The sequence below is a fragment of the Lycium ferocissimum genome, chromosome 2 (genome assembly GCF_029784015.1).
Source record: "Lycium ferocissimum isolate CSIRO_LF1 chromosome 2, AGI_CSIRO_Lferr_CH_V1, whole genome shotgun sequence".
NCBI lineage: Eukaryota > Viridiplantae > Streptophyta > Magnoliopsida > Solanales > Solanaceae > Lycium > Lycium ferocissimum.
In genome coordinates, this window is record NC_081343.1 from 63,542,671 (window position 1) to 63,565,705 (window position 23,035).

Here is a 23,035-nt window from a genome sequence, read left to right on the forward strand (position 1 = left end):
AATCTAAGTTTTAAGCATCGAGTACTAAATACAACTTGGATTTAACATGAGTTTAAGTTTTGTACACTTTCAATGTATACTTCTTTTACACTGCTAAAGCAGCTAACCAACATTTTTCAAATCATTTTCTTTTCTCCGAAATTCAAACACTATATCTTTTTCCTTTTTCGCTAATCTCTCTCCTTGGAAACCCTATGTCTTCATAACTCTTCAAATTTGGTAATTCATTTTCTCTCTCTGGCTTTACCACCCTGTGTAACCTGCGTCCCTCCCCTATCTGTAGACTGTACATTGCATATGTAGTTTTGACGGACTGCTTGTGGAGGAATGATTTGAAACCATAATATATAAGTACTAGATAGCGGCACGGGCCCAATGACATAGATGAAGACTTTGAGCCTAATGATAGGAGTTCAAGTTATAGGAAGAATAGTAGACAATTTTAGTTAAAGGAATACCATCAAATCTATCAAACAAATAACAAAAAGGACATATCTTTTCCACAACTTTTATATTGAAGTGTCTGAGTTTGTTTTATATAGATTTAGAACAAGCAAAAAGAAGTTCGCGTTTCTAGCAGGAATGTCATTTTCTATACAAATGGCACCAGCATACAACTTCGCTTCCGTGTCAATGTCTGTGGTTCTTCATTTCATAGTCAATTCACCATTCTAAACTCCATGTGACTACTCCTCAGACATCATCCTCCAGGGTTAGCCGTTGAACAGCAATAAGTCTCGACACTGCAAAATTAAATGTCATTTACATAAGAATTTGAGCATTGCAAAGAAGTCATTGTATACTTGCTATAATTCAACCTGCTATAACTATAAGAGGGATTGCACTTTGGTATGCCACATTGCTCCATTGTTAGTAAATACGCCTTGTTAGCTCCAGAATTAGTTCAAATTCATCGCCTGAGAAGACATCTAAGGAAAACTTCTATTTTGTTTTTCAACGTGGAACTCAGAAAGTATTAATAGGAAAATCATACTCCAAAGACTGAAAGGAGGTTATACTTCACCGCTTGTTCAGAAAAATGTTCCTTTGCTGTCTCTGGTAAGAGTGTGGAGATTCCCTCCAGGGTAGAATCCATGACCAAACATGAGAACTTATCAGTCTCGAAGTGTTTGTAGAGTGATGGAAGAAAAAGATGATCAAGGGATTGTAAAATTTGTATTTTGGTCTGAGCACAAAGAAGCCTCGTGGCGGCTGGCTAAAGATACTTTATCTGTGACTTCCATAGCAAAGTAACATTTGGTTCGACTCAGTTCAGCCAAGTAGCCACTTCCAACATCTCCGCAACCCAACCTTTTCCAGCAGTCTGAAATGGTTCAAACAATAAGCTACCATGTATAGATCAGAAAGCTTGGATAGCTTAATCAATAAACTAAGTTAGAGACGGAAAATAAAACTGAACAAAGTCAAGAACAAATTAATGAATTAGTGGCAAAGATCTAAGAAGCAAAAACTAAAAGGAGAAAGAGCCAAAACACCAGATGCTCACGGGATTATAAAATAGATGGATGAACCAACGAACAGAGAAAATTTCAGATAGCTACAATGCAAGGTGGTTATCTGGCTTGTGCGGTGGCGACATGATGTTTGGATAAGTTTGTCTGCTTCTCGTGTTCCGATTCTATCAACTGTAGATAGACTTTAGGTTCGATAATTAACTTCTCAAATCATGTGCCAAGAGACCATATAAGTGAAAGAAATTTGAATCATGCAACAGGACTTTAAATGTTCTCTGTCATACAATGTTTAAGTTTTCTGCCTAAATCAATGTATCATTTAAATGTGACAGTAAAGTAGAAAAATTACAAGCACCAGCAGAAACAAATTTTAGGCCCTCCTTCTGGACTTTTTAGGATATATAGTAGCATCTAGAGATGTATATCTAGAAACTAAAAGTTCCATAATCATTTCTTACTTCCACTTCCATCATTTTTCATACTTTAGTCTTCTCAGGCAAGGCTTTTGTGTACCTCCCTTCCCAGCCTTCTATTCACAGCTGAACAAAAGATTCTACTTTTGAAATTCTTACCAGTTATATCTCGTTTTCGTTACCCTCATAGTTAGTTTTAAGTTGTTATATCTTATTATTCAATCCTTATAACAAATTCTGCAAAAAGCTGGAAACAGCTCTCTACCTACAAAAGGTAGGGATAAGGTTTGACACTGTGATCACTCCCTAAACCCCGGTTGTGAGATTTATTTGGGTATGTTGTTGTTGATGTCATACAACTTCTCCGCAAGTAATAATACATAAATTGTCGCAACAATGGTTCAGTTAGAAACAAAACTGAATTAGGTACTACTATGAAGTTCAGAAAGGAAGGCACGTTAGATTCTCGTGTACAGGAAATATCCTGATATTTGGAGATATACTGACTCTGGAAAAATAGTATCAACAGCCTTAGGGGATCTTCTTGTTAAAGAAATATACTCCTGCATTTATGAACATTTAGCTTGCAAATAATGGAGAGCGTCGTAGTGTAAGTTAATTTCAAGAGGAAAACTAAGGTATTCTCCAAGAAGTATGTAAGGAAGAGGAGGCATCTTTGTCTTCTTTTAAGTTGCAAAACCAGTTAGGAAGAAATCAAGAAAAACATTATTCAGTGATATTTGAGTGGAGGACATAATTAGAAAGTGGCATTAAAAAGCACCAGCTCTTACTGGCAGAACACCTTGATATGGAGAAGAAAGATGAAAAATAAATGGATAATACTCTTACATGGTTTCATTGAAAAAGTCGCCTTTTGTGTAATTTCTAAGTATCTACAGATATATATCGTATGGCTATCCAGCAGATTTAACTCTTACATGGTTTAATAAAAAAAAGTCGCCTTTTGTGTAAAGTTCTAAGTATCTACCGATGGCTATCATAAACTATATTCGTAAGTACACATCTATTTGAATCATATTAGGTAGGCAGACAACTTACTACGCAAGACAAATATTACTCGGAAAAGATAAAGAGCTAAAAAAAATGAAAAATTCAATTACCATATCACTCGAATGTTTTATCCCAGAATATTTCTTCATTATCTGTCCATAGTTGGTATATACTCACCTCATAAGACTATTTAACGTCCTCCAATGAGCAGTTTGCAGATAAAAGATAGCACATAAATTCCATGCCTACATTAGGTAAATGATCAGTTAGATCAAGTAAAGTGTCTGCTATCCTGACAGGCTATAGGGCAAACATGTTATTACTTGCAAGATGTAAATATAATCTAACATAGAAAAGGTAACTCCGACTGATGGCAAAGACCAAAAATAATGAGGTACAGAAAGATACTTATTGAATAGAATTTCAAAAGTTAAGAAGTGCAAATAATAGCAGAATTACCCAGGTATCTGTTAGGTTCAAGTTTTTAAATATTCATTTTCTTGAAAATGCCAATTGGTGTCTCTGTTGCCAATAGTATATGTAATACACAATTAACATAGAAGAAATCATTACATTGAAAAATAGAAAAGAAAAGAGCATATTATTTTACCTCAACATAAAAAGAGTTACTTTGTTGACAGTTTTCTCACGTTAAGTTGTTGTCATCTTGCAACCATTTCCTCGTAAATAACATGCCAATGTGCCCTGGACCAGTAGGAGCCTTCCACTCCTTTTATATGCTATAAATGTCAACATTTCAACAAATGAAATATCGCGACCATTAATATTAAAATAAAGCAACTTGAAAAAACACTTCTAACTTAATGGGGAAGCAAAAGGTTCATTCTCTTACCTCTTAATATGAGCTGTCTGCAGTTCACTATCAAGCAGAACATGTGTCTGGACAACAACAAAACATATACTATCACCTCGGTGCTGCATAAATCATGGGCCGAGTGATGGGTCCATCTTATTCATTAACGTATAATAACCTAATTATAGACACACATACCACCGAGAAAAAAAAAAAAAACACTTATACAATGAAAATAGAGAGGCTAGCATGGAGTTCAGATATCAAAGCAATGTATTTAATCATCATTAGATTGAGAAACACATTAGAAGGATTGTACAGATACACATTTCTACTGACCTAAATATCAAATAAAAAGAAGAAATAATCGATGATATTAATCATGTATACCTTAGTGTTCAAATAGATTGTCTAGACAAAGAGATAGAAAGAAATATTTTTGCTAATGATAATTCTTGACCAAATAACATTAGTAATTCTAGCACGACCAGAATATAGGGCATCATGAAAGAGTTATCCATATTCACTTTCTTCACGAAAAACTTCCCTTTTTAGACACATAAATTTCCAAATAGGTTCCCATTAAAGAATATGCTACATAACATGTTTCAAATAAATTATATTTGTGTTATCAAAAGTTCTGGCCTTGCAAAAGGAAAGATATTTATGTTAAAACACTTATGGGAAAATAAAACTATTTGGTTGTTTTAGGCATATCGTCAAACACCTTAAGCTGCACAAAGTTATTCCATTTTAATTAGATTTTTGGTTAACATGGCAACTCGTGTGCTTATGCTCTTATCCTGGCATGGTCGGTAGACCTTTTACGCAAGCTTATTGATCGAGGCATACCCCCTCTAGATAGGCTATTGTAAAACACAAAATAATCACCAGATTGTGATGCACACAGTGCAATCGAGGTGACGAACAGATCTAGAAGTTGTGAAACTTGAAGAACTGTAATGCTAAGTCAGGGTTTCAACCGAGAGATTTAGCTAGAGAGAGAAATATTGAGAAAGAGAGATAAGAGACTTCTTATTATCTGAATGAATGAATCTAATTACAGTTCTGATTGGCTTTATAGAATGAATAGAGTCAAATATCCCTAACGAGAATTCTAACAACTTTAACTATCCAATCAACACATAGACCCTAACTCACCTGGGTAATTGATACCACTTTCGTAAAGAACATCCTTGACCTCGAGGATGGAAACCGTGTTGCGGCTCGAAAGGTGCCCCCCGCAGCCTAATCGGAACTATGCTATTCCACTTGATTAACACGTGACATATAGTTTTGTTGCCTCATTTCACCAATCTTTTTTTCAAAACGACTTAGGCAGATGACGATGCCAGCATCGGTTAAATTTCCAAAAAGCTTTAGGCAGATGACGATACTTAGCATCAGATTAAATGATGGAAACATATGTTTCAGCTTTGAAAGATACTCCCAAGTAGTGTGTTCAACATCAATTCCAGTCCATTTGATCAACACTTGACAAACGGCCTTGTTACCCTTTTTCACCGATCTCTCCTAGAACTGACTTAGGTGTAGATCACGATAGGGACTTAGCATCAACGGAATATGGCTAAAAATATTCTTGTTCACGAAACTTTTTTTATTTCGCCCAAAAGATTTGAACTCTCTTTCAAAGTGAAGGCACGTGAAAGCTTGCCATGAAAACGCTTCCTTCCAAGCGGCTCTTGAATACACGTCACAAGTTCTTGCTATTAAATGCAATTTTCACCCCAAAAAACCTAATTCGACGGTTGAGGTGAAAGAGCTACTTTGGCCTTTATTAACAACAAACTTATCCAATCCCCATTGCTTTGCACCAACTCTATTATGCTTCTCCTTTCCATTAACCAAAATAATATTCTCATATTCCATCGTGAAAGCATTACAAGAATTCACATTAAAATAACCAACTGAATAGAGTACCCGAAGCAGCCAAAGGTACATAATGAGATAGTATGCTATTCTGGACATCCAATTTCTCTCGGGCATTTGATCAAACACGTAAGGAGCGGCTATATTTCTTCCACATTTAGAAGATACATCACCTTCATCTTCTGTAAAAAGTGTGGCAAGAAGCATGTCTTCGAAAATTTCGGGCTCCTTCTTGAAGAATCATTTCCGTTATGCGCGAACTATTAAAGATTCTTTGTTTTGACCTTTAAAATGGTCGTCCATTGGGCGACTTCTGATGATTCGGCTCTTACTTGTTCTTTATCTTTTCCTTCTTGAGTCATAACTCCAATGGCTTCCTTGATTTCAACAATTTCTTGTTGGTCTGCGTTTTTCTTTCAATCATGCTTTGATCAAATGCACTCCATCAATTTCTGTAACTCTTGAATACTGTGAAAGCTTTTTCTTCCATGTTTTTTTTCTCTTGGTTTATCTTGGTTCTTTCTTCGGTCCTAATCGCAATCGAGGGGATCGATTGCTCGATACCAATTGATGCGCACAAGGTCACAATCGACGAACGGATCTAGAAGTTGTGAAACTTGAAGAAGCTGTAATGCTAAGTCGGGGTTTCAACGAGAGATTTAGCTAGAGAGAATATTGAGAAAGAGATAAGAGACTTCTTATTATACGAATGAATGAATCTAATTACGATTCTGATTGGCTTTATAGAATGAATAGAGTCAAATATCCCTAACAGAATTCTAACAACTTTAACTATCCAATCAACACATAGACCCTAACTCCTGCACTTGCATCAATACCCCTTCGTAAAGAACATCCTTGACCTCAAGGATGGAAACCTGTGTTGCAACTCAGAAAGGTGCCCCCCCTGTAGCCTAATCAGCAACTATGCTATTCCACTTGATTAACACATGACATATAGTTTTGTTGCCTCTGTTCACCAATCTTTTTTTCAAAACAGCTTCAGGTAGATGACGATACTTAGCATCAGATTAAATTTCCAAAAAGCTTTAGGCAGATGACGATGTGGCATCGGATTAAATGATGGAAACATATGTTTTCGACTTTGAAAGATACTCCCAGTAGTGTGTTCAACATCAATTCCGATCCGTTTGATCAACAACTTGACAAACGGCTTGTTACCCTTTTCACCAATCTCCTCTCTCATACAGCTTCTAGATAGATCACGATAGGGACTTAGCATCAACGGAATATGGCTAAAGTGTTCTTAATGATCAGAAACTTTTTTATTTCGCCCAAAAGATTTCGAACTCCTCTTTCCAAGTGAAGGCACATGAGCTTGCCATGAAAGCACTTCCTTCCAAGCAGCTCTTGAATACACATCACAAGTTCTGCTATTAAATGCAATTTTCACCCCAAAAAACCTAATTCGACCAGATTTGAGGTGAAAGAACTGCTGCTGGCCTTTATTAACAACAAACTTATCCAATCCCCATCGTTGCTTGCACCAACTCTATTATGCTTCTCCTTTCCATTAACCAAAATAATATTCTCATATTCGTCGTGAAAGCATTACAAGAATTCACATTAAAATAACCAACCCGAATAGAGTACCGAAGCCAAGGTACGTAATGAGATAGTATGCTATTCCTGGACATCGATTTCTCTCGGGCGTTTGATCAAACACGTAGAGCGGCTATATTTCTTCCACATTTAGAAGATACATCACCTTCATCTTCAGCGTAAAAAGTGTGGCAAGAAGCATGTCTTCAAGAATTTCGAGGGCTCCTTCTTGAAGAATCATTTCCGTTATGCGCGAACTATCGAGATTCTTTGTTTTGACCTTTAAAATAGTGTCCATTGGGCGATTTCGATGATTCGACTCTTACTTGTTCTTTATCTTTTCTTCTTGAGTCATAACTCCAATGGCTTCCTTGATTTCCAACAATTTCTTGTTAGATACGCGTTTTTCTTTCAATCATACGGTCATGCACTCCATCCGTTTACGTAATCCTTGCTCTTGAATGCATGAAAGCTTTTCTTCCATGTTTTTTTTTTCTCTTGGTTTATCTTGGTTCTTTCTTCGGTCCTAATCGCAATGCGGGGATCGGTGCTGCGATACCAATTGATGCGCGCGTGCGATCGAGGTGACGAACGAGATCTAGAAGTTGTGAAACTTGAAGAAGCTTGTAATGCTAAGTCGGGTTTCAAAGAGATTTAGCTAGAGAGAGAGAATATTGAGAAAGAGAGATAAGAGACTTCTTATTATCGAATGAATGAATCTAATTACGATTCTGATTGGCTTTATAGAATGAATAGAGTCAAATATCCCATTCTAACAACTTTAACTATCCAATCAACACGCAGACCACAACTCTATGCATCAATACCCCCGTAAAGAACATCCTTGACCTCGGGGATGGAAACTGTGTTGCATTGCCCCCACTGTGGCCTAATCGGCGAACTATGCTATTCAACGATTAACACGTGACATATAGTTTTGTTGCCTCTCGTTCATGAATCTTTTTTCAAAACGCAGGTAGATGACGATACTTAGCATCAGATTAAATTTCCAAAAAGCTTTAGGCAGATGACGATACTTAGCATCAGATTAAATGATGGAAACATATGTTTCAGCTTTGAAAGATACTCCCAAGTAGTGTGTTCAACATCAATTCCGGTCCATTTGATCAACACTTGACAAACGGCCTTGTTGCTTTTTCACCAATCTCCTCTCTCGAAAACTTCGGGTAGATCACGATAGGGACTTACATCGACGGAATATGGCTAAAGTATTCTTGTGCATTTTATTTCAATTTCGAACTCCTCTTTCCAAGTGAAGGCACATGAGCTTGCCATGAAAAGCACTTCCTTCCACTCTTGAATACACCTCACAAGCTATTAAATGCAATTTTCACCCCAAAAAACCTAATTCACCTTTGAGGTGAAAGAAGCTGTGCCGGCCTTTATTAACAACAAAACTTATCCAATCCCCATTCTTTTGCACCAACTCTATTATGCTTCTCCTTTCCATTAACCAAAATAATATTCTCGTATTCCGTCGTGAAAGCATTACAAGAATTCACATTAAAATAACCAACTTAGAGTACCAAGCCAAAGGTACGCTAATGAGATAGTATGCTTGTTCCTGGACATCCAATTCTCTCGGGCATTTGATCAAACACGTAAGGAGCGGCTATATTTCTTCCACATTTAGAAGATACATCACGCCCTTACGCCAAAAAGTGTGGCAAGAAGCATGTCTTCAAGAATTTCGAGGCTCCCTTGCGAAGAATCATTTTCCATTATGCTGAGAACTATTCGAGATTCTTTGTTTTGACCTTTAAAATGAGTCCATTGGGCGGAACTCTGCTGGTTGATGATTCGGCTCTTACTTGTTCTTTATCTTTTCCTTCTTGAGTCATAACTCCAATGGCTTCCTTGATTTCCAACAATTTCTTGTTAGTCTGCGTTTTTCTTTCAATCATACCGGTCATGCACTCCATTGATTTCCAGAATCTCTTGAATACGTGGAAAGCTTTTCTTCCATGTTTTTTTTCTCTTGGTTTATCTTGGTTCTTTCTTCGGTCTAATCGCAAACAATGCCGAGGATCGATTGCTGCCGATACCAATTGATGCACACGGTGCAATCGAGGCGACAGAAAGCAGATCTAGAAGTTGTGAAACTTGAAGAACGTAATGCTAAGTCGGGGTTTCAACCGAGAGATTTAGCTAGAGAGAGAAATATTGAGAAAGAGAGATAAGAGAGACTTCTTATTATCGAATGAATGAATCTAATTACGATTCTGATTGGCTTTATAGAATGAATAGAGTCAAATATCCCCTAACGAAATTCTAACAACTTTAACTATCCAATCAACACATAGACCTAACTCACGCACTTGAATACCCGCTTCGTAAAGAACATCCTTGACCTCGGGATGGAAACCTGTGTTGCGGTCGGAAAGGTGCCCCCCCTGTAGCCTAATCAGCAACTATGCTATTCCACTTGATTAACACATGACATATAGTTTTGTTGCCTCTGTTCACCAATCTTTTTTTCAAAACGACAGGTAGATGACGATACTTAGCATCAGATTAAATTTCCAAAAAGCTTTAGGCAGATGACGATACTTAGCATCAGATTAAATGATGGAAACATATGTTTCAGCTTTGAAAGATACTCCCAAGTAGTGTGTTCAACATCAATTCCAGTCCATTTGATCAACACTTGACAAACGGCCTTGTTACCCTTTTTCACCAATCTCCCTCTCCGACGACCGAGGTAGATCACGATAGGGACTTAGCATCAACGGAATATGGCTAAAGTATTTACTGACTGCCGAAACTTTTTTATTTCGCCCAAAAGATTTCGAACTCCTCTTTCCAAGTGAAGGCACATGAGCTTGCCATGAAAGCACTTCCTTCCAAGCAGCTCTTGAATACACATCACAAGTTCTGCTATTAAATGCAATTTTCACCCCAAAAAACCTAATTCGACCAGATTTGAGGTGAAAGAACTGCTGCTGGCCTTTATTAACAACAAACTTATCCAATCCCCATTGCTTTGCACCAACTCTATTATGCTTCTCCTTTCCATTAACCAAAATAATATTCTCATATTCCATCGTGAAAGCATTACAAGAATTCACATTAAAATAACCAACTTTGAATAGAGTACCAAGAAGCCAAAGGTACATAATGAGATAGTATGCTTATTCCCGGACATCCAATTTCTCTCGGGCATTTGATCAAACACGTAAGGAGCGGCTATATTTCTTCCACATTTAAAGATACATCACCTTCATCTTAAAAAGTGTGGCAAGAAGCATGTCTTCAAGAATTTCGAGGCTCCACTTACCGAAGAATCATTTCCATTATACGCGTAACTATTACGAGATTCTTTGTTTTGACCTTTAAAATATGTTGTCCATTAGGCGAACTCTATTTGGTTGATGATTCGACTCTTACTTGTTCTTTATCTTTTCCTTCTTGAGTCATAACTCCAATGGCTTCCTTGATTTCCAACAATTTCTTGTTGAGCGTTTTTTCTTTCAATCATACCGGTCATGCACTCCATCAATTTCTAGAATCGCTCTTGAATACGTGAAAGCTTTTCTTCCATGTTTTTTTTTCCTACTTTGGTTTATCTTGGTTCTTTCTTTCGGTCCTAATCGCAATGCCGAGGATCGATTGCTACGATACAATTGATGCACACAAGGTGCAATCGAGGTGACGAACGAGATCTAGAAGTTGTGAAACTTGAAGAACTGTAATGCTAAGTCGGGGTTTCAACCGAGAGATTTAGCTAGAGAGAAATATTGAGAAAGAGAGATAAGAGACTTCTTATTATACGAATGAATGAATCTAATTACGATTCTGATTGGCTTTATAGAATGAATAGAGTCAAATATCCCTAACGAATTCTAACAACTTTAACTATCCAATCAACACATAGACCCTAACTCCCGCACTTGCATCAGATTGCTGTAAAGTTCAATGAAAACGATAGAGAAATAGATCAAGTCAGAGGACAATATGAATTACCACTTGCCTTGTTAGAATGTGGAATTAGATAGGTTCCAAGCTCCAACACATAATGACACCTCTTGCCTGCAAATAAATAGAGGTGGATACAGCATAACCATTAATGTGAGTATGAAACAAAGATAACCCTATATTTTTTCTAGAAATTACATTCACTACTGAAATAGGTACCGGTGACTGGTTTGGTAAGCAAGAAATTTGAAGCTAATAAGAGGTTTTTTCTGTACCGAGCGGGAGCATAATCCGATGAAGCACAACGCTACTTCTTTCTGACAGAAAATTGAGCCCATTTTTAAACATTAGCTATGAAATTGAAAAATCTGATTAGGCTAAAGATTGAGACAAAAACTGACCTAAAATTGCATATCCAGTTCGAAGAGCACTGAAGTCGGAGAAAAGAGAATTCTGAAGTCCAACCCATGTTTGTCCATAGTTGGAACAAAAAGATGAAAGAACCGAAAAGATTCTTCTGGAATTATATGTTGAGAAAAGCTAAATATCTCTTTTGATGACCTTGAGCTAAATGACGAATTTGCCCTTGATACTGACGACGAAGCATGGGTTTAACCCATGCTTCTATATAGTAGTATATAGTAATTGCGGAACAAGAAAAACAAATTGTGAATGTAGAAATTTTCTGTGTTATTTCCACTGAGTATTTCACTGTTGCTATACATTATATTATAATATATTACTATTATATATAAGAGGGAATGTGAGGACTTTTGTAGTCCTCACAATAATTTCTCAAATTTTTAAAAACTTTTTCATTAATTATTTTTATGTCCTAATTTTATTTATTTAAGTCAATTTTTTTGTTTTTTGTTTTTAAAGTCTACTTTTCAAAAGCTATCGAGCGTGGGGACTTTTGTAGTCCTTACAATAATTTTCAATTTTTTTTAAAACTTTTTAATTAATTACTTTTAGGTCCTAATCTTATTTATTTATGTCAATTTTTTTGGTTTTTGTTTTTAAAGTCTACTTTTCAAAAGCTATCAAACCTCCTACCTCATTTTTCACGTTCTTTGATTTTCTGATTGGTGCTCGATATCCGCATTTGAGCCCAATTAATCCAGATAATTCGCACTGCATCGCACCTATTTGGGGGGAGCGCTTCCTCCAAAGATTTTTTTCCATATCCATGTTCGAACCCCCTAATCCCTAATTAAGAGGCAGCCAATTTCCCATCCGCCGCACAAGTTAAATTATGTATTTGTCTTAAAAGTTCATTAACTATGTATAGATTATTTATTTAGAACTAAATAACTTCAGAAAATTAGGATACATAAGTTATAATTTCATCAAAATGGAAGTTAAAATATTAAAGGAGTGGAATGAAAATTTTACTTTTATATAACTACCCACTTGTGACTACAATGGGTATATGGTTGTTGTTGTTGTTGTTGTTGTACACTTGTATTAACACAAATTATATTTCTTTAGTTAAAATATCTCGCTTTTATATTCAGCTGAGTTTGGGCCAGACATTATATTATAATAATTATATATAAGAGAGGACGTTGTGCTTTTGTCGTCCTCAAGGGGCTAGATTTGGTATTTTCTAGAGTCCCTTTACAGTGACATGTGTTAGTCCAACTTTTACATTTTGAGTTGTCCCTCTTTTATATATTACCCTTGAGTTAGTTTTATTTTACTTCAGTTGCCACCATGTAATTTGGTAAATAATGGCAACTTTTGAGATATTTTTCAAGGCCCATATTTAGTCTCCAATCCCTCTTGCGTCATTCATGTATTGATGGTTAGTCATTGGTTTGCCACATGGATAAATCAACGTGTGCTGCTTTTTCTTTTTAACCTTTGTCAACAAAACCAGAAAATCTTAAAACTTATAAGGGTCATGCAGAAGCATTTTACTCTCTTTGCTTCAAAATAGTTATCACGTTTTATTTTCTCGCATTTTAATTTAACTAATTGTTGGAGCTAAATTAGACTAGATTAGTTTAATATTTGAAAGTAAAATTTAATTAAGTAAGTTGCAATTCTCTTCACATTAATATGGTGAAGAATATATCCTAAAATATTAGTCAAAATTCATATAATTTAACTCTCAAAAAGCATAACATGATAGGTATTTTGGAAAAAAAAGTATAGAAAAACTCTTTTAGTCGGAAGCGCATAAGTCATAACGGAAAAATTCATGTTTTATTAACTTGACCACCTCATTAGGATAAGATGAAATTTCACTATAAGAGGTTTAAGCATTTACTCCCTCCGTCTCAAAATACATGTCATGTTTCACTTCTCAAGAATTAAATTACGTAAGCTTTGATAAACATTTTAAGATAGACTATTCTTTACCATATTCATATGAGACGATTACAAGGTAGTCCCACGTCAATTCTCCATTTTAAGTGATCGGACCCGTAAACAAAGGAGTAAGAGCTGAAATATTTTAAAACTAATATACAAATAATTTTTATGTTGGTTTGGGTCCGAGCTTAGCACGGGCAATAAATACAAATAAAGAATGAGAAAGAAACAATCCTATCTGTACACTTTTCTATCATCTAGTAGCTATATAGATAACAAACTAACCAAATCAGTAATAAAATAAAGGAAAATTATTTATGCGGAAGCTTCCTAGTAATTCCTAAATCTGCAATGTGTAGGGCAGGAGATTGAGGTGCTTGCTTCCAGTTGTCTTGATCAAACGGTGGAGATGTGTTTGATCTGGTATGAGATGGACGGTTGTGATTAAATCCCTCTTTATATATTAGAGGAACTGAACACTTTTGACTTACCCCCTGTTTGGATGGTGATTTCCCGTGGTTCATTAATGTATGGTTTTCTATGAAATCATGTTTGTTTTCATTAGTTTTAAAATTATATGGTATGGTGTTGTAAACCCGTGGTTCATTCCATAGTTATATAACCATGAAAAGTCCCAATTTTTTAAACCACGGATTTGATGATTTTTCCGTGGTTACGTATTTCATTTCTCCATTATACCTCACCCCACCTCACCCCATCCTACCACTCACCCCCACCCCACCCCCGCCCCATCCCACCACTCACCCCACCCCACCTCCCGCCACTCACCCCCACCCCACCTCCTGCCCTACCACCCACTCCCATCCCTAACTACCCCACTCCTCTGCCACCCACCCCCACCACCCCAACCCCAACCCACTACCCCTCACCACCGCCCAACCCCACCCCACAACAACTCACCCCCACCCTCATCCCACACCACCCACCCTTCCACCAACCCCAACCCACTACTCCTCACCACCACCCAATGCCACCCCCACAACCACTCACCCCCACGCTACCACCTACTACCCCCACTCTCATCCCACAACCACCCACCTTACACCACGCCCACCCACTACCTATTTATTTTTTAAAGTTCCTATTTTATTCTTTACCTGAGTTTTATTAATATATATAAATTAATTTCTAATAAAATAGAGTCACAAACGGGCTTGGCCACTATACCACCCCCGTCTCACCCCTCTCTATAAGAGAGAGGGGTTGGGCTAAGATTATTTAAGCCCATTTAAACTGAGGCTTATAAGCCCAGCCCAAGTTAGCCCGCTGGCCCTTGAGGCTTGACCGAGGCTGGGCCGAGGCCGGCCCGTGGGCCAAAAATCTATTTAGATTAAATTAAAAATTTAAGAGAATATTGTGAAAAAAGAAGCAAAAAATAGGAAAAGTAATTACAAATAAGATTTAATATTTACACAATACTTTACTCACTGGCGTTGAATCCTAATCACCAATCACAGAAGTTGTATTCCTGATTGTAAATTTAATTTTAACTTAAAATTTAAAAGAAGTAAAAAGTAGGAATAGTGATTATCGAATTAGTCTTAGTATTGTACAATACTTTTCTCAGTTAGCGTTAAATCCCTATTACTAAATTCTTAATCACCAAATGTACCCTAATACTAAAATTTCTAGTCACTACATATAAAAATTGCATCCATCATGAACTTGTCAAATTTGTTACTCAAATTAGTAGCCGAGCTTTACCAAATTCAAAGTGGTAATATTTGTTGACACCCAATTTCGTCCCTCCTTTATTCACATTTTATTTCCTTGGGCTCTTAAATTAATTAAATCTAAATATTTTCGCTACTATTTTTACTGCCATTAATATCATTACTTTCATCTTCACTATTTTATATCAACATTACTTTCATTACTTTATTACAAATTTTAAATGATTCGTCGTCGTTTTATTTTAGGATTTGTACGCGTTAAATTAACTTTACTTTACACATACTAATTACTATTTGTCTTTACATCGTATATATTATACTAGTTGTCAAATTAGGAACCCAAAAAGGAATTAATTGAAAGAAGAAAGGGCCACAATTTTCGAACCAACATGTGAAGCCCAATTTCGGACCAATAAAACCAGCCCCAAACGGACCAGCCCATTTTTCCACCCAAGCGGACCAGCCCGTTTTTCCACCTGACCCGATCCGGCCCAACCCCTCTTCTTCACCCCTAAAACCTAATGAACAAAAAAAAAAAAAAAAAAAAAAAAGAGCAGCCGCACTCTCCTTCGTCCCTCTCTTTCTCTCTCACTTCTTTCCTCTTCCAAACAAGATGTGAATCAACTTTCAACAATGGCAGATCTTTGCCCATCCATTTTCGTGCAAAGCCCTCTACTCACTCTCTCTTTCATCTCTTTCCCTTTCAAACCAAACCAGCCTTTCACACCATGAGGGTTGAAACATCCCATTTTCACGCAACTTTGAATATAGCCCACAAGAGGCCAACAAACTTTTAAAAGGACCGATTTTTCTCGCACAAGAAAATCGAAAAGCAGAGATCAATCGCAACTCGTGACACCCTCAAATGGCTATTTCTTTCCTCTCTAGTGCAAAATCCTTCTTTCTCCTCTGAACTGTGACTACAAAAGAGAGCTTTACCGACTTTGTTCGAATCGTTGACACCTCTTTTGGCGTTTTCTCCGAATTTGAAATTTGAAAATCAAAACATTAACCGTTGTCTCCTATAAAAAGGCGACGAGATCTCAAAGAAAAGAGTAGGGAAAAAAAGGCAACAATCGGGGAACCATTACTTACATTCGAAAATTATTCGAGATAAAATGAATTTCTTACAAGAGGATATTGTTCGCGATATCAAAAATTTCGATTCGAAAGACTTTTTTCGAGTTCGAGTTCATCGGGTTCGAGCCTAGATTCGAGACGCCCGTCCCCATTTCACTGTACGCAAAACAGGTCAGAAATTCCCTTTCTTAATCTGCTTTAAGTTCTGTTTCATATAAACTGATGTAGTTAGATTCGCCGAATTTAGTATGATTCTGATTCGACATGGTGATCAGCTATTTTGCGAAGTGTGTTTCATCAGTTAGTTTGCCGAGATATGGAAATTGTATAGTTGATTTGCCTTAATAGGATTACATGTGTTAGAGCAGTAGTTTATTTAGCATGATTATAACCAGATGAATAATATTCTTTACCTTATTTGATAGTTGAACTTGTTCGATATACCTAGTCTGCTATTTTGTTTGCTTTCTTTGGTGATTCCTTAATTTGGCATAAGTCGTTAAGTCTTGCACGGGCATGAAAATAGGTTGTGTTCCCTTAAGTGTCAGGCAGCAGCCCTTCTTGTTTAGTCTGAATTTGCTTTAAATTGGGAGTTTCGGCTTATTTATAGGATGCTGTTATCATAGTGTCTTCAGCTGTCGTTTGGTCTGAAATCTGTCTTCACAGTATTTTTGAGTGTTCTCGTAGCACCCCTTTCTTCTGCTGAAATCTGTTCTTATACCCCTTCGATTGAAGCTTTAAAAGACACCAAGTAGATTCAAGCATGTCTTCATTGGAGTTAAAGTGTTGTTTTTCTGTTTGAGTATATAGGAAATATGCCTAAACATGCCAGATGTATATAATTCCAGTATACCTTCGACATATAAGAATCTGTATATTAAAGTATATATAGGGCACATCACTTATGAGGGCTTTGGATTATTAGTTTGTGCATCATATTGGTATTAAGATGGACCTGGTTCATAATTGTTTGCTTCCGTAGGCCTACTTTATTCATTTCTTTCGTCACTGGGATACGTTATTGGGGTGCCGCAGTTGTTTAATCTCTTTTCCTACTGTTAGCTTAGAAAACGTTAATGTATTTAACTATAAGCAATTCACTGATCGATTAAAGGTCATTTGACAGATTTGTTTTCTATGTTCCCTATGAATATATATATGGACTATACTAGATATACACAGTACGTATATGAGTTAATGTGAGCTATTAATCTGTCTTTCTTTGAGTTTACGTTCGTACGTTCGCTTTATTCATTGATCATGCACTAATTCCTTTTCTTTCATTCTTATGCATGAACATCGCAATACGAGTCCCCGGACTCGTCACCTCCCGCATTCGGCCGTTGGGCTAAAGCCCAACATATTTCTCAAGTCATCCAATCCGCAACTGTGCAAAAAGTGATATTGGGCCGAGGCCCATATGGCATAACAGGAGCAGCAAACAGTAGCAGCCCAAAACGGGCTGAGTCCGTCCAAATCCTTTTACTCCCCTATTTTACTTTATTTTATTTTTGTGCATTTAATTTGTAATTACACAACTAACACTTTACTTGTTTTATTTGCTTAGATTAGGTGAACCTTAGAAGAGTTAGTAATTTGGTATAATGGGTAGTTAACTTAAGAAAAACCAATCAATTCCATAAAATTCACCTTTATTGATTTTCAAGAGTATGTCTTTGTAACATTTCAAAAGTTATTTTCTATGCCAGTTTTTGCTACAAACAATCTTGAATTCACGTTGCAATATATTTTCTTATATATGTAAATATAAATTCAAAGTACATTTTATAAACACATTTTCAAGAGTTATGCATATTTTAGTCAAATAAAGTTAGTGAAAGAGAAAGAAATTCACTCCCTTTTACATCTCATTTACAAAAAATAAGTTTAGATTTTCTACATCATAATACAATATAATCTTTATTGAAATTCACGTTTGTTGAATCTCCTTTACAAATATTATTCTAAACAATGCTATTATACTTTCGTTTAAAAGCCTTAATAACATTTACAAGTCGTATTTTAAAATAGCATTGAAAGTACTCTTTTATACAAATTACTATTTTCTACAAGTCTTATTTCAAATAGCATTCTTACATCTCTATCTATAACTTTAGCCATATCTACAAAACTATTTTCTTTTTCTAAAATATTTACACTTAGCCTAATTAAATTTAAGTCCGGTCGGATTAACCATTGTTAATGGAACTTAGAGGATGCCTAATACCTTCCCTCTAGGTTAGTTGAACCCTTACTCAGATCTTTTTGGTTTCGTAGACTTTAATAAAATCAACTTTAGATAATAACTTTAATTACCTTAGGTGCCCTAATTCACCATAAATAATTAGGTGGCGACTCCTAACTTTAATTAACCCCGGAATTACCGGGATGTTATAAACTATTTTGACCCCGGTTAAAATAGGGTATGACAATATTATTAAGCGAATTTAAATACTACTGATTAGTTTCTGAAACGTGGTTATTTGATAATTATAAACTAATTAAATTTGCATTTCGTCAGATGAAGATGGAGATGTTAATTAAGACAATTTTATCATAAATGGATTCAAATGTGCTTGACAATGTATAGGTGTTGAATATGTTGTAAGTTGTCGTAGAATTATGTACTTCCACATAATCATATATTAGAAATGTTAACAAATTGGTATATACTAAAATGTAATTTAAATTAAAAAAAAAAAATCTTATAAAAAATATTGAAAAAAAAAATGAAGGGCTGGCCCGCCGCCATTATTTCTGCCTTTATAGGCAAGTTGGGCTAGCCATTTTAAGGCCCATTCAAATGAAGGGGTCGGCCCTAAACACCATCAAATTCCTCGCCCACAAGGCTTGTTTGGTTGGGTACTTTTTTTTTATTGTACTCGACCATACAAATAAACCAAACAATACAAATGTTATTAAACCACAACAAACAATACAGTCTATCCAAACATTGTGTTCATTAATGCAGTACAATACAATACAACATCATACTGTACCATACCATACTGTACATTAATAAACCACGAGAAACAACCATCCAAACAGAGGCTTAGACAGTATCAAACATGGTTTGTCTTCCAACCAATATTCATTTCATCTTCCCTTTTCTGTAAATCGCCATTTGGTGATGAAGAAACCCCAATATAAGGAGAAAGGTGAGAAGTGAGAACTAAATGAACAAAGTTGACCCACTAGAAAGATAGAATAAAAATGAAGTCTTGAGATAGGCTAATCCTACATCACCATAACTGGGAATATTGTTAATGGATATCATTGCCGCTACAATTTCAATTGATAAGGAATTGCAACAATTTCTTCATGAAAATCAGAAAAGTTCCCAACGTTTGAGACGTTGACAAATTATTTCTTTTAAGATTCATAATGTTTGGGGGTTGAAGAATTACTTGGGTGGTTGATTTACCATGACATTGAGAAAAAATAATACTTTAGTAAATAGCATTCAATTCTAAATTAATTTTGGTGTTGAAGAATTACTTTAGTGAGATTGAAAACCATGAAAGTTAATAAAAAATGATGGGAACCATGAAAAATTTAAAATTTTACAAATAAAAAGACAGAATTTTAGTTACTTTCAATTAGGATTCTATTTTCCTTTAATGTTTTTTTGGTCATAAATTAGTAATTATATAAGAAAGGTAAATATACTACCTTTTAAATTTATCTGATGGTGTAGTAAATTCTATACACTGATGGTGCACGAAACTCAAAACTTATTTAACGCACACTTACTGATTTTCCAAAAATCAATAACTCGCCAGCTCCCAGGTTACTACCAGGTTAAGTGCATTTAGAGTGTCCCATAAAATGAGACTTGAGCTGTTCATTGAGCGATTTTATTGGGTACATGATACATATTATGTCATCTTAATTTTATTCTATTCCTGAAAAATGGAGTCTAAATTCAAACTTTAAATGCAATATGCTAGAGGCGACTCATGAAGTCATCTTCCTAATTTTAGGGAAGCATTTGTTTGCTCTTTCTCCTTTTCTTTTTCCTTGATGAGGGTGGGAGCGGGGAGAGGGGCTGTTCTGTAATATACTTGTAAAAAACTACTATTATATATTGAAGTCCTCATCCTATTTGTGTGTTCCTATCATATGCGAAATCTGAAGCAAGATTATGCACCACATTTCAAAGCAGAAATAAAACATTATGTTAAAAGTAAATTATCATTTTCTCGAAAAGTTATCCTCTCATTTAATTTAATTAAGCTATCTTTCACTTCCTCCAAGGACGATCTTTGTATGTGCGGCTTCCTTAAGATACTCAGCTAATTCACCCAGTTTAACCTATAGTTTTTGATTGAATGCTCGTATTTTTCTAACATAATTAAGTATTAAAACTAATTTAAGCACGTCCTTAACCCATTAGTCTTATTTTCATTAGATTCAATGTGTAGACCCTCAAGTTTGAAGGGTACAGTACTGTGGTTAAGTGTATAAGAGTGTGTGATTAACAGCACAAATAACAGAAAATGTCATAGTATCTTTGTTATCAAGGTCTCAGAAAATACCAAAGTATATAAGAGGGCTTGGAATTTATAGTAAATAAATGTTTATCGCTTGGGCGCAACAGAAAAGTTGTTACATTGTTATATGACCAGGATGTCACAGGTCCAAATCAAGTGGAAAGCTTTCTTGCAAAAATACAAGGTAAGATTGTGTAGTAAGAATCAAATGTGGTTTGGCCCTTCAGCGCCCCACACATAACAGGAGCTTAGTGCACCGGACTGCAGCCTGCCATGCCATGTGACGATACTGCATCATCTATATCTAGTTTTACCTACTTAAATAGTACTTAGAACCTAGCATAAACCATGTTCTATGTCAACGCATACGTAAAAAGCTAAGGTTGATGACTTTGTTCAACAGTAAAGGAATATAGTACAACAATAAGTGAGGGAATCAAACAATGTTTTAGTAGAAGTCGATCGCTTCTGCTGGTAATTGGTACTTTATAGTAACAATTTCTGCTATTTTGAGAGCCGCCGGGTAAAAGATTTCTTGCCGAGTGAGTTTTAATTTATTATTTATTCCTGTTACTATCGAATCTTTAGGTTTGTTTCAAGCAATAATAGAGGAAAAGATCGTACTGACGTACTGTATAACACTTTCGAGGAAACTAAACCTCAGTACGTATTATGTTTGATAAGACAATCGAAAGACGCAACAGGCAACAGCAAACGTTTTTTGTAATTTATTCTCAATTATCACGAAAATGGAAATATTCTCATCATCATCACTGCCCTACAGCATTCCCCATGCTAGATTACTAACATGAATAATTCTCTTCCGGTTACATCAACAGAAAATACAAATCTGCAAACAATTGATTCTTTCACCACGTACAAATATTCCAAGCTAAGTACTTGTACCCACTCCATATACTGCATGCATTACACAAAAGCTTGTTAACATTCCGAATGATCTTTTAGGTACCCTCAATGTCTTTTGCACTAGGAAAAAAACATAGAAACTGTGAAATATTAAAGTTAATTTTTTGGAAGAACAAAAATATCATAGATATTTAAAAGAGTTTCTAGAAAGTTATAATATAATACCTTTGATATATATTGTATTTAGGAATTGTCTAGAAATTCTAGACACTTGGATATTTATAGTTGAGGATAGAATTATCTAGAATAGTCTAGTGTAGGATCTTGGATAATTATCCTAAAGAAAAATCTAGATATTCTAGAGTAGTGGAGATAAAGATGATTAGATTTTTCTTATGGATGTATCTAGAATAATATCTAGAAGCATCCCTAGACAAGTATAAATAGGGGTGGTCTTAGTCATTTGTAACTAAGCCAAGCCAACCCCAATTGTAAGTCATTCAAGTAATTCAAGAAAGTCTTTCTTCCATAACCAAATTCTCCTTTCATAGCTTCCTCTTCTTTAGTTGAATCTTCCGATCTTAGTTACGATCTTGGGCTAGCAGAAGGTTTCTCCGATTTACTTTTCTTCTTCTATATTTCTCTACATGGTATCAGAGCCATAGCCATAGATTGGTTGCTGGGTTTTGTTTCAAGATCGGGTTAGTGGTAGATTCAACTGGTTTCTCTAAATGGATTTGAGTGGTCGTGTTAATGGACTGGGGATGGAGTTGTTGCATCAGTCCAATTACAAGGTATGAAAGACATGTATGGAGTCATACCTCAGGGGAGAGGATTTGTGGGATGTTGTTAATGGTAGTTACACAAGTCCTCCTATTGACGGACCGGAAAATAGCAGTGCATACAAGAAGTGGAAGCAAATTAATGCGAAGGCGGAGTTCATCCTGAAGAGATACATCTCTCACAACTTGTTTGATCATATTATAATGTGCAAATCAGCTCATGAGATATGGAGGACCCTTGATCGTTTGTTCAACAAGAAGGATGAATTGGCGAACACCACTCAAGGTAATCTTTCTATTGCCGAGTATTTTTTGAGGATTAAGAACATATGTTCAGAAATCTCTTTATTAAATCCGGACGAGGCTATCTCTGAAGCACGAATGAGAAGAATTATCATTCGTGGTCTGAAGCCAGAATATATTCCTTTTGTTACATCAATTCAAGGATGGGCTCAACAACCATCCTTGGAGGAGTTTGAGAATTTGTTGTCATCACAGGAGCTACTAGCCAAACAGATGGCTAGTGTGTCTATCAAAGAAGGGAAGGAAATGCTCGCGTAGCTTACAAGAGGAATTTTAAAGGAAGACCAAAGCAAAGTAGCTCAAGAGAGATGACACATTCTCAATTCCATGAGGGTCAAGCTCGCCAAGACAAAGAAAGAGTCTTCTAATAATGGCAAGACTATTAAATGTTATCG

General features: G+C 35.9%; 1 long non-coding RNA gene across 2 annotated transcripts; it reads right to left on the minus strand.

Annotated features, from left to right (window-relative positions):
• Window positions 1-1,111: 1,111 nt before the first annotated feature.
• LOC132046725 (uncharacterized) lies at window positions 1,112-11,218 on the minus strand. 2 transcript variants are annotated; one of them, XR_009412775.1, is made up of 5 exons: window positions 11,151-11,218; window positions 3,753-3,835; window positions 3,510-3,639; window positions 1,508-1,657; window positions 1,112-1,324 (listed from the first exon to the last, which is right to left on the minus strand). It is a non-coding gene; the product is annotated as an uncharacterized LOC132046725 (long non-coding RNA). The 2 variants fall into 2 exon arrangements; XR_009412774.1 differs by having other exon boundaries at window positions 3,753-3,891.
• Between the last annotated feature and the right edge of the window lie 11,817 nt (window positions 11,219-23,035).